The sequence below is a fragment of the Thunnus thynnus genome, chromosome 19 (assembly GCF_963924715.1).
Source record: "Thunnus thynnus chromosome 19, fThuThy2.1, whole genome shotgun sequence".
NCBI classification, from domain to species: Eukaryota; Metazoa; Chordata; class Actinopteri; order Scombriformes; family Scombridae; genus Thunnus; species Thunnus thynnus.
In genome coordinates, this window is record NC_089535.1 from 21453356 (window position 1) to 21465358 (window position 12003).

At 44.2% G+C, this 12003-nt stretch overlaps 8 non-coding genes across 8 annotated transcripts; all 8 read right to left on the reverse strand.

Annotated features, from left to right (window-relative positions):
* Positions 1-6928: 6928 nt before the first annotated feature.
* Positions 6929-7000, reverse strand: trnap-cgg (transfer RNA proline (anticodon CGG)). The gene has a single exon. It is a non-coding gene; the product is annotated as a tRNA-Pro (tRNA).
* A 918-nt stretch (positions 7001-7918) lies between these two features.
* Positions 7919-7990, reverse strand: trnap-ugg (transfer RNA proline (anticodon UGG)). Its single transcript has one exon. It is a non-coding gene; the product is annotated as a tRNA-Pro (tRNA).
* An 806-nt stretch (positions 7991-8796) lies between these two features.
* On the reverse strand, positions 8797-8868 carry trnap-cgg (transfer RNA proline (anticodon CGG)). Its single transcript has one exon. It is a non-coding gene; the product is annotated as a tRNA-Pro (tRNA).
* A 433-nt stretch (positions 8869-9301) lies between these two features.
* On the reverse strand, positions 9302-9373 carry trnap-agg (transfer RNA proline (anticodon AGG)). Its single transcript has one exon. It is a non-coding gene; the product is annotated as a tRNA-Pro (tRNA).
* A 421-nt stretch (positions 9374-9794) lies between these two features.
* trnap-cgg (transfer RNA proline (anticodon CGG)) lies at positions 9795-9866 on the reverse strand. Its single transcript has one exon. It is a non-coding gene; the product is annotated as a tRNA-Pro (tRNA).
* A 433-nt stretch (positions 9867-10299) lies between these two features.
* trnap-agg (transfer RNA proline (anticodon AGG)) lies at positions 10300-10371 on the reverse strand. Its single transcript has one exon. It is a non-coding gene; the product is annotated as a tRNA-Pro (tRNA).
* Positions 10372-10792: 421 nt separating this feature from the next.
* Positions 10793-10864, reverse strand: trnap-ugg (transfer RNA proline (anticodon UGG)). Its single transcript has one exon. It is a non-coding gene; the product is annotated as a tRNA-Pro (tRNA).
* An 845-nt stretch (positions 10865-11709) lies between these two features.
* Positions 11710-11781, reverse strand: trnap-agg (transfer RNA proline (anticodon AGG)). Its single transcript has one exon. It is a non-coding gene; the product is annotated as a tRNA-Pro (tRNA).
* Positions 11782-12003: the final 222 nt, after the last annotated feature.

The window sequence follows — 12003 nt, forward strand, 5'->3', positions numbered from 1 at the left end:
TTCCTATCAGACAGATTTGTTTTTTATGAGCACAGCATAGTGAGGCAAGAAGTGACATTTTCAACATAGTCATTGTCACTGTAAAATAGCTTAAACCAGCTTGTACTATAACCATTAATGTGAAGGCAAGATGGGGAATGATGTTGGAAATATTGAAAGAAAAACAGTTGATCAAAAATATGATTTGCAACTTTACAACAAAGCAGATTTAGGTTATTGAGCTCGTGATCAACCTTTAAATCAGTTTAGGCCTTAATGGATCTAGATGAAAGGAAGGGGATATATGAAGGATTTGCAGGCTTTACAAAAATTAGACATGCACAGACCTCCATATACAGTGATGTATCAATGCAACAACACACACACACAGAAAGATGGAGAGCAACAGAGTACAAGAGTAGACAGGTATGGGTGTTGGTGTCTTAAGCTTTGTTTTGGGCTGACATCCAGCTGATTCCCTATGCTCCTCGTTAGCACTGCGTCTTTTTAAGCATTCACAAACACACACACACACAGGCACACACACACACCAAGCTAATCTATTTCTGATGGATTGTAATACTGAGGTCAGGTCATGTCTGTGCCTAATCATCAACTTGTTAAATCTCACTCTGAAACAAATCCAGCATTTAAACACTTTATGATAATTAGGCTTCCTACTGCAAACCACCAATCCTGACCAACCTGCACGATTACCACTTTGAACTCATTGAGAGACAGGGAGCACATGTCACCCTCTAAATCTGTTCTTTGAATGTCTCTTTTGAAATAACAGCAATGGTTTGCCTCCAACACTGAAAAGTGGATGACAAGATTTTTGGGTAAACAATGTTATTAAAGCATTAAGAGCCAAACAACAATCCATGAAAAACACAATAACTGTTGTTGGCTGTCAAAGGAAGAAATTAAATATGACAACAAAGTAGTCAAAATATTCTAAATTCCCAGTTAAATGGGAGAAGAGGGGAAATGCATCTATTCGCAGACCAGTACAGCACATGCTGTAGAAGAAGACGGTTGCAGTGACAAAACAGAAAAACTGGTTGGACATGACATGTTGTGGAAATTTTTGCTTGGCTCACTCAAGAACACACAAAGATACAATAGAAAGCATTAAACATTGTTACCTGTTGAAACAGCTGTAGACAGTACAATCCATCACACAATCGGTAACAAAAACACAAAACAAAAATACAATCATCTTGTATTTTTGGAGAGAAAGCATGTTTTTCAGCTGGCCCTTTCCCTGAAGCCAGCCCTTTCTCCAAACACTGCGAACACAAACCAGACAGCTTCATACCTCTCCAGAAGCAAAGCTAAAAACAGTCAGGTCCCTAAATGGACACTACCACAACCCCTTCTTACAAACATGTATGGTCATAGGATGATCCCACAGAGACCTAATGGTCAGTCAATAACTCCAAACGAGGACATCCTTCAAATTTAGCTTGTCTAGGTACTTCATGATCCACACAATGTCTAAAACAGTAGACCTAAGGCAAAGATATCTCTAGCTAACCCCAGAAATCAGCAAACATCCCTCAGATAGAAACAAGTTCAAGAGTTCATCTAGCCTAAGAGTAGGATTTATTATGCCACAGTGACATTACATTACATCATATTGAAATGAGAACAAACATTGACCCCTTAGTTTGAAAACAACATTTGTGACATATAGACAAAAGATTTATAAAATGATAACCTATTGTTCAATTTTCTCTCACAGACCTTGAACAAGATTTTCTTGTGTGGACTGCCTAACTTATTTATGTTTTCTTCTCTATGTGTTTGATTATCAGGGAAGTGGATATACAGTTGTGAATGTAACTCATTTTGTGTTTGCTGACACTCTTTTGTGTTACAAAAAAATATATGTATGTATATACATGTAACACTTCATCAACCAGCAATGTCCCGGCCTTCAGCATACATAATCACATAATTATGGCCAAAGAATGATGTGTCCTGACAATGCTATGATGAAAGTTCATCTCATGCACCCACAGTCAATATTTAATCCTCGCAGCAGAGAGAGGAAACTGCAAAAGAAAAAAGATAATAAAATAAGACATTTGGGCAAATCCAGTCTGCTTACCATGGATTTAAGTTAATATTCCATCATAATGTTGTGTTGTGCAAAACTGTATAATAAACAGCATAAATCCTAAATTCAAAACAACTAGGGAAACAGCTTTTCCTTACATACTGTATATATAATTGATTATACCGCTTTCAATGCCCTTAATTTCTGTATTAATGCACCAACCCTGCTGAAAATCATTTTAGTTTCATTGGTAGATTACAGTCCTTGGATTTAATGATAATGTTTTATTTGCATCTGCCTAACATCCACTCAAGACCTTTCCATGCTCTAACATACAATCAAATCCATGTGCATAAACACTCAGGCATGCAGTAGTCCTTGTCTTTGTTTCATCGTTCTTGCTTTTGTGTCTCTTGTACAAACCACTACAATGAAAGCTTAGGGAAAAAAGTGTATACAAATTTAACAAAATGCTGCAGGCTGCATGCCTTACCTATATTATGATTGAATTCCAGTATATCTAGGTTCAATGTGGCTTACTGATAAATTAATCTATAAAGTGTCCCTGCCAGTTGTTGCTGGGGTGTGTTTAGTCTATTAAAAACAATCCCGTTCAGCTTTTATCAGAAGTACAGGTTGTAGTACCACCGCTTGCAGGTAATTAATGGTACATTTCACCTACAAAGTTTTGTAAAATTGATAGCTGATAAATTATGTACAAGAGTAGATATGCTTATATGAATATAAGTGAAATAGAAAGGTACCTGCACAGTGAAATCAGAGCTCTCTTTTAGGAATGTGATGATTCGACCAAAACTCCTTCCTTAGGCAGATATACAGTACTATGCAAATGTTTTAGGCACTACAAGTAAAGTGAGCATTAACTTTATATTAAGTGCAGTAAACAGAAGAAACCTAAATTAAATCAATATTTGGTGTGATCACAGCTTGCCTTTAAACCAGCAACAGTTCTCCTCAGTACACCTGCACACAGTTTTTCAAGGTACTTGACAGTTAGGTTGTTCCAGGCATCTTGGAGAACTTGCCACAGTTCTTCTGTGAATTTAGGATTTTTCAGTCGTGTCTCTTCATGTAATCCAGTGGCGGCTGGTGACTCAAAAAATTGGGGAGGACAGGAGGAAAACCAACATGGAATCTTACAACAAACCACATCATACTACATCATTGTCCCCCAGCTGATGAAATCGGACGGGTGGGAGACAATTTTATATGCCAATAAAACAATTTGCTTTCAAAAACAAAAAGTGTGAGTGGTGAAAATGCTGCTTCTTTAAAGACATTTAGCATATACATATTGTTTCTAAACAAAGAAGTGCTTGTTTTAGCTGTAGTTTGGTTCACAATGTCATTTTACCAACAAAGTTAAATTCAAATCAACAGTATTGTTCTATTGTGACAACAGATGTATGTTCTCATCAAAAACAGACAACATATCAAATTATTTACGCATGTTTCCTATGTATTTTCTTAGTATACTGGAATATACAAAGTACCACAAAGCATATAATGCGATACAGGTACAGATCAGTGATGAATACTAGAAAGACTGAACACTAAAAAAATGCACAGATCTAAAAGTGCAGGTTCACATCAGAAGATATTGATGCATGTATCAAATACATGACTTGCACACTCTTATCTATATGCACGACATACAAAATACAGTCTACAAAGCTGACATGTTAACACTTGTTATTCTAGTTACTTTAAGCTTACTACTCAATATACGACTCAGCTTAAAAAAACAACTGAAGAAATTGTCACCAGTAAGCAGCCAGACCTCCTGCACACTCATTCACTAATCACACAACATCAACAGGTGACTGAACAACCTCTCAATTAAAAACTGGATCAATACCACTATAACTTCAACAAACTACCCACAGCACACATGATCCCTGCTGCATTCTTGTTAAGGAAATAAATTCACACAACAGCCACACAGAGAGACATTTAATCATCAGAGATGAAATTAGTGACCAAAGAGAGACAGAGAGAGAGTAGCTGTGTCTGACTCACGTTATCTGATGTCTTCCTCTTTCTATCATGGACATGAAGTATTCATGTCATAACGTCCATTTGTGGCTGTTGGTCATCTTGTTTGTTAGTTAACAGAACTTTGTGGCTGCTGGTTAATCAGTCTGATATCATTAGCAACAATGACAAACAAGCTAACTTTCCTGGTTGTTTCTCCGGTTGGTTCTCTCTCCAGCCTCCCCGGCGGCGTCCTGTCGCTGCTGCGCAGCACAGTCCAGATCCATTAATTTAACAACAATCCTTAACAGTCCATGGATGTATAAAGAGTCTTTCAGGGCTGCTACAACAAGCCAACTGTTGTGTTGGCTAACGCAAGGAGCTATCTACTGCTCGTTATCTACTGCTGCTACTCTGCCTTACAGTGGAGACAATTGAAGATGAAATCTTGAAACTATCATTGGACCAACACGATGTCAATATTGCATTCTGCTTGTTGATTGGTTAGGGAGGATGTCCTTTTACGTGTCTTGGCCAATCATAGATTAGCATTTAAAAAAATTAAGTTCATAAATCGATGTAAGAGATCCCGCCCTGAGGAGGACAGCAGGCACCCGTCCACTGCCCCCCATTCCCCCTCACTCTCCCCCACTGCCCCCACCACCTCTTCACACACACTGCCCTTTCTCCTCCTGCCCTGCAGGTGTCACTGTTGAAGCATTTTAACCAGAATTTCAATAATGGATTTTTTCCAAAGGAGAGAGAAAAATATTTTATAAATAATACTGAGATTTGGTAATGGTTTATTTCAACCAAATATTCTTTTTTATATTTTGACCTCCCTCTTGCCTCTCAAAAAATAGAGGAGGTTGCTCCTCCTCTGCCTCTGTGGATCAGCATCCACTAATGTCATCCCAGGTTGACTCAATGATGATGAGATCAGGGCTGTGTGGGGGCCAAATCATCTGTTGCAAGACTCCTTGTTCTTGTTGTCATGGAAGAGGCTTAAAATCCCTATTTTTGTCTTTATTATTTTTAATTTTAGGAAATTAAAGTGTTCATGAATTGTCTTACGAAGGAGGTCCCCACACCAGGCCTTGAAGGCATTTCAAGAATACAGTGGATATTAAGCACTTCCAGTATGCTCCTGGCATTTACTGAAGTCTCCTGCCAAGAGAATGTGCCTAGCATAACTCCCAACTACCCAACTGACACCTTCAACATGTAGGTGGAGTAGTTCCACTCTCATCTCCTTGATAGGATGTCTTAGCTCCCCAACAGCTTCAAACTTGCATAAAAAGTCATATACACACATGAAACAGTGACAGTCCTGCTCACTAGGCTCATCTGGGATTTGAACCCTGGACCTCTCACACCGAAAGCTAGAATCATACCCCTAGACCAACTAGCCACAGAAAGCACTAACGATACAATTGCAGCGGGTTGAAAGTTGCACAGTGTACTTTTTTTCCCAGTAACCACTGTTGGATCCATACATCTATGAGTCTATTTGTCATCAATGTCCAGGTCAGGCTGCAGCAATTGCATGCTCGGGAAAAATGCATAAATGCTGTCTTCCCCTGCCTCCTCCACCTGCACTGTTTAGGGGATCACGAGGCATTTCGATTAAACAGTGGATATGCAGCACTTACACTATGCTCCTGGCATTTACAGGAGTCTCCTACAACAGGGAATGTGCCCAGCATACCACTCAACTGATACCTTCAACATGTAGGCATAGCCCTTCCACTCTCAACTCCTTCTTTGGATGTCTTAGCTTCCCAAGAGTTACAAACATAGCCAGCTAACCCACAGTAAGTAGCCACATTCCTGACTCTTGGGCTCGTCCAGGAAATGAACCCGGGACCTCTCGCACCCAAAGCGAGAATCATCCTATCAGGGGAACTGATACCTTCAACATGTAAGCGTAGCACTTCCACTTCTTGGGATGTCTTAGCTTCCCAACAGTTCCAAACCTAGGCAGAAACCCCACAGTAAGTAGCCACATTCCTGACTCCTGGGCTCGTCCGGGATTTGAACCCGGGACCTCTCGCACCCAAAGCGAGAATCATACCCCTAGACCACAGAGCATTTCAGCCATGCCATTGCAGCTGGGAGAATTTGGTTCAGTGTACCTTCTCCCCAGCAACTACTGTTGGATCCATCCTGCCATTCAATTTCCATCCTGCCATTGTCTTCAATTTCCATGTCAGCTTGCAGCGGAATCTACTGAAGTCTCTTCCAGCCTTGATGTGCCCGGCATACCTCCCAAACATTTGAACTGGGAACTTCAACATGTAGGCGGAGCAGTTTGACTCTCACCTCCCTAGTATGTTGTAGCTTTCCCACTGTTCCTAAAGGTTTCAAACTTGAAAAATGAAAACAGACAACCCAAAAGAAGCACTCAAATTCCTGAATCTCAGGGCTCGTCCAGAATTTGAACCCGGGACCGCTCACACCCTAAGCAAGAATTATACCCCTACACCAATGACCCACAGACAGCCTTAACCATGTGATTGCATCTGGGTAAAATTTACACAGTGTACCTTTTTTCCAAGCAACCACTGTTGGATCCATCCATCTGTTTGTCTGCGCTTTCTAGGTCAGGTTGCGGCGGTTGCATGCTTAGCAAAAACGCGTGAATGCTGTCTTCCCCTGCCTCCTCTTGCACTTTTTAAGGGATCACGAGGCATTTCGAGAACAGAGCGGATATGCAGCACTTGCAGTATGCTCCTGGCCTTTACTGAAGTCTCCTACCAGGGTAACTGATACCTTCAACATGTAGGCGTAGCCCTTCCACTCTCAACTCCTTCTTTGGATGTCTTAGCTTCCCAAGAGTTCCAAACCTAGCCAGCTAAACCACAGTAAGTAGCCACATTCCTGACTCCTGGGCTCGTCCGGGATTTGAACCCGGGACCTCTCGCACCCGAAGCGAGAATCATACCCCTAGACCAACGAGCCACGAACAGCATTAACCGTGCCATTCCAGACGGGTGAAATCTAAACAGTGTACCTTTTTTTCAAGCAACTACTGTTGGATCCATCCATCTAATTGTCTTCACTCCCCAGGTCAGGTTGCAGCGGGTGCATGTTTAGCATTTATGCCTAAATGCTGTCTTCCCCGCCTCCTCTTGCACTTCCTAGGGGATCATGAGGCATTTTAAGAACACAACGGAAATGCAGCACTTTCAGTATGCTCCTGGTGTCTACTGAAGTCTCCTGCCAAGAGGACATGCCCAGCGTACCTCCCAACTGACTTGACTGACACCTTCAACATGTAGGTAGAGCACTTCCACTCTCAACCCCTTCTTAGGATGTATTAGCTTCCCAACACTTTTAAGAACTAGCCATATAACCCACAATAGGAAGCCACATTCCTGACCTTTGGGCTCGTCCGGAATTTGAACCCGGGACCTCTCGTATCCTAAGCGAGAATCATACCCCTAGACCAACGAGCCGCAGAAAGCAGCAACAATACGATTGCAGCGGGTCGAAATTTGCAGCGTGTGCCTTTTTTCCCAGCAACCACCGTTGGATCCATCCGTCTATTTGTCTTCACTTTCCAGGTCAGGTTGCAGTGGTTGCATGCTCAGCAAAAATGGCTAAATGCTGTCTTCCCCGCCTCCTCCACCTGCACTGTTTAGGGGGATCACGAGGCATTTCGATAAGAGAGAGGATATGCAGCACTTACAGTATGCTCCTCCTCCATTTACAGCAGTCTCCTAGCAGGGGGATGTGACCAGCATACCTCTCAACTGATACCTTCAACATGTAGGCGTAGCACTTCCACTCTCAACTCCTTCTTAGGATGTCTTAGCTTCCCAACAGTTCCAAACCTAGGCAGAAACCCCACATTAAGTAGCCACATTCCTGACTCCTGGGCTCGTCCGGGATTTGAACCCGGGACCTCTCGCACCCAAAGCGAGAATCATACCCCTAGACCAACGAGCCACAGAGCACTTCAGCCATGCCATTGCAGTTGGGAGAATTTGGTTCAGTGTACCTTCTCCCCAGCAACTACTGTTGGATCCATCCTGCCATTCAATTTCCATCCTGCCATTGTCTTCAATTTCCATGTCAGCTTGCAGCGGAATCTACTGAAGTCTCTTCCAGCCTTGATGTGCCCGGCATACCTCCCAAACATTTGAACTGGGAACTTCAACATGTAGGCGGAGCAGTTTGACTCTCACCTCCCTAGTATGTTGTAGCTTTCCCACTGTTCCTAAAGGTTTCAAACTTGAAAAATGAAAACAGACAACCCAAAAGAAGCACTCAAATTCCTGAATCTCAGGGCTCGTCCAGAATTTGAACCCGGGACCGCTCACACCCTAAGCAAGAATTATACCCCTACACCAATGACCCACAGACAGCCTTAACCATGTGATTGCATCTGGGTGAAATTTACACAGTGTACCTTTTTTCCAAGCAACCACTGTTGGATCCATCCATCTGTTTGTCTGCGCTTTCTAGGTCAGGTTGCGGCGGTTGCATGCTCAGCAAAAACACGTGAATGCTGTCTTCCCCTGCCTCCTCTTGCACTTTTTAAGGGATCACGAGGCATTTCGAGAACAGAGCGGATATGCAGCACTTGCAGTATGCTCCTGGCCTTTACTGAAGTCTCCTACCAGGGGAACTGATACCTTCAACATGTAGGCGTAGCCCTTCCACTCTCAACTCCTTCTTTGGATGTCTTAGCTTCCCAAGAGTTCCAAACCTAGCCAGCTAACCCACAGTAAGTAGCCACATTCCTGACTCCTGGGCTCGTCCGGGATTTGAACCCAGGACCTCTCGCACCCGAAGCGAGAATCATACCCCTAGACCAACGAGCCACAGACAGCATTAACCGTGCCATTCCAGACGGGTGAAATCTAAACAGTGTACCTTTTTTTCAAGCAACTACTGTTGGATCCATCCATCTATCCGTCTAATTGTCTTCACTTTCCAGGTCAGGTTGCAGCGGTTGCATGTTTAGCATTTATGCCTAAATGCTGTCTTCCCCGCCTCCTCTTGCACTTCCTAGGGGATCGTGAGGCATTTTAAGAACACAACGGAAATGCAGCACTTTCAGTATGCTCCTGGTGTCTACTGAAGTCTCCTCCCAAGAGGACATGCCCAGCGTACCTCCCAACTGACTTGACTGACACCTTCAACATGTAGGTAGAGCACTTCCACTCTCAACCCCTTCTTAGGATGTATTAGCTTCCCAACACTTTTAAGAACTAGCCACATAACCCACAACAGGAAGCCACATTCCTGACCTTTGGGCTCGTCCGGGATTTGAACCCGGGACCTCTCGCACCCTAAGCGAGAATCATACCCCTAGACCAACGAGCCGCAGAAAGCAGCAACAATACGATTGCAGCGGGTCGAAATTTGCAGCGTGTGCCTTTTTTCCCAGCAACCACCGTTGGATCCATCCGTCTATTTGTCTTCACTTTCCAGGTCAGTTTGCAGTGGTTGCATGCTCAGCAAAAATGGCTAAATGCTGTCTTCCCCGCCTCCTCCACCTGCACTGTTTAGGGGGATCACGAGGCATTTCGATAAGAGAGAGGATATGCAGCACTTACAGTATGCTCCTCCTCCATTTACAGCAGTCTCCTAGCAGGGGGATGTGACCAGCATACCTCTCAAATGATACCTTCAACATGTAGGCGTAGCACTTCCACTCTCAACTCCTTCTTAGGATGTCTTAGCTTCCCAACAGTTCCAAACCTAGGCAGAAACCCCACAGTAAGTAGCCACATTCCTGACTCCTGGGCTCGTCCAGGATTTGAACCCGGGACCTCTCGCACCCGAAGCGAGAATCATACCCCTAGACCAACGAGCCACGAACAGCATTAACCGTGCCATTCCAGACGGGTGAAATCTAAACAGTGTACCTTTTTTTCAAGCAACTACTGTTGGATCCATCCATCTATCCGTCTAATTGTCTTCACTTTCCAGGTCAGGTTGCAGCGGTTGCATGTTTAGCATTTATGACTAAATGCTGTCTTCCCCGCCTCCTTTTGCACTTCCTAGGGGATCGTGAGGCATTTTAAGAACACAACGGAAATGCAGCACTTTCAGTATGCTCCTGGTGTCTACTGAAGTCTCCTGCCAAGAGGACATGCCCAGCGTACCTCCCAACTGACTTGACTGACACCTTCAACATGTAGGTAGAGCACTTCCACTCTCAACCCCTTCTTAGGATGTATTAGCTTCCCAACACTTTTAAGAACTAGCCACATAACCCACAATAGGAAGCCACATTCCTGACCTTTGGGCTCGTCCGGGATTTGAACCCGGGACCTCTCGCACCCTAAGCGAGAATCATACCCCTAGACCAACGAGCCGCAGAAAGCAGCAACAATACGATTGCAGCGGGTCGAAATTTGCCGCGTGTGCCTTTTTTCCCAGCAACCACCGTTGGATCCATCCGTCTATTTGTCTTCACTTTCCAGGTCAGGTTGCAGTGGTTGCATGCTCAGCAAAAATGGCTAAATGCTGTGTTCCCCGCCTCCTCCACCTGCACTGTTTAGGGGGATCACGAGGCATTTCGATAAGAGAGAGGATATGCAGCACTTACAGTATGCTCCTCCTCCATTTACAGCAGTCTCCTAGCAGGGGGATGTGACCAGCATACCTCTCAACTGATACCTTCAACATGTAGGCGTAGCACTTCCACTCTCAACTCCTTCTTAGGATGTCTTAGCTTCCCAACAGTTCCAAAGCTAGGCAGAAACCCCACAGTAAGTAGCCACATTCCTGACTCCTGGGCTCGTCCGGGATTTGAACCCGGGACCTCTCGCACCCAAAGCGAGAATCATACCCCTAGACCAACGAGCCACAGAGCACCTCAGCCATGCCATTGCAGCTGGGAGAATTTGGTTCAGTGTACCTTCTCCCCAGCAACTACTGTTGGATCCATCCTGCCATTCAATTTCCATCCTGCCATTGTCTTCAATTTCCATGTCAGCTTGCAGCGGAATCTACTGAAGTCTCTTCCAGCCTTGATGTGCCCGGCATACCTCCCAAACATTTGAACTGGGAACTTCAACATGTAGGCGGAGCAGTTTGACTCTCACCTCCCTAGTATGTTGTAGCTTTCCCACTGTTCCTAAAGGTTTCAAACTTGAAAAATGAAAACAGACAACCCAAAAGAAGCACTCAAATTCCTGAATCTCAGGGCTCGTCCAGAATTTGAACCCGGGACCGCTCACACCCTAAGCAAGAATTATACCCCTACACCAATGACCCACAGACGGCCTTAACCATGTGATTGCATCTGGGTGAAATTTACACAGTGTACTTTTTTGTCCAAGCAACTACTGTTGGATCCATCCATCTATCCGTCTAATTGTCTTCACTTTCCAGGTCAGGTTGCAGCGGTTGCATGTTTAGCATTTATGCCTAAATGCTGTCTTCCCCGCCTCCTCTTGCACTTCCTAGGGGATCGTGAGGCATTTTAAGAACACAACGGAAATGCAGCACTTTCAGTATGCTCCTGGTGTCTACTGAAGTCTCCTGCCAAGAGGACATGCCCAGCGTACCTCCCAACTGACTTGACTGACACCTTCAACATGTAGGTAGAGCACTTCCACTCTCAACCCCTTCTTAGGATGTATTAGCTTCCCAACACTTTTAAGAACTAGCCACATAACCCACAATAGGAAGCCACATTCCTGACCTTTGGGCTCGTCCGGGATTTGAACCCGGGACCTCTCGCACCCTAAGCGAGAATCATACCCCTAGACCAACGAGCCGCAGAAAGCAGCAACAATACGATTGCAGCGGGTCGAAATTTGCAGCGTGTGCCTTTTTTCCCAGCAACCACCGTTGGATCCATCCGTCTATTTGTCTTCACTTTCCAGGTCAGGTTGCAGTGGTTGCATGCTCAGCAAAAATGGCTAAATGCTGTGTTCCCCGCCTCCTCCACCTGCACTGTTTAGGGGGATCACGAGGCATTTCGATAAGAGAGAGGATAT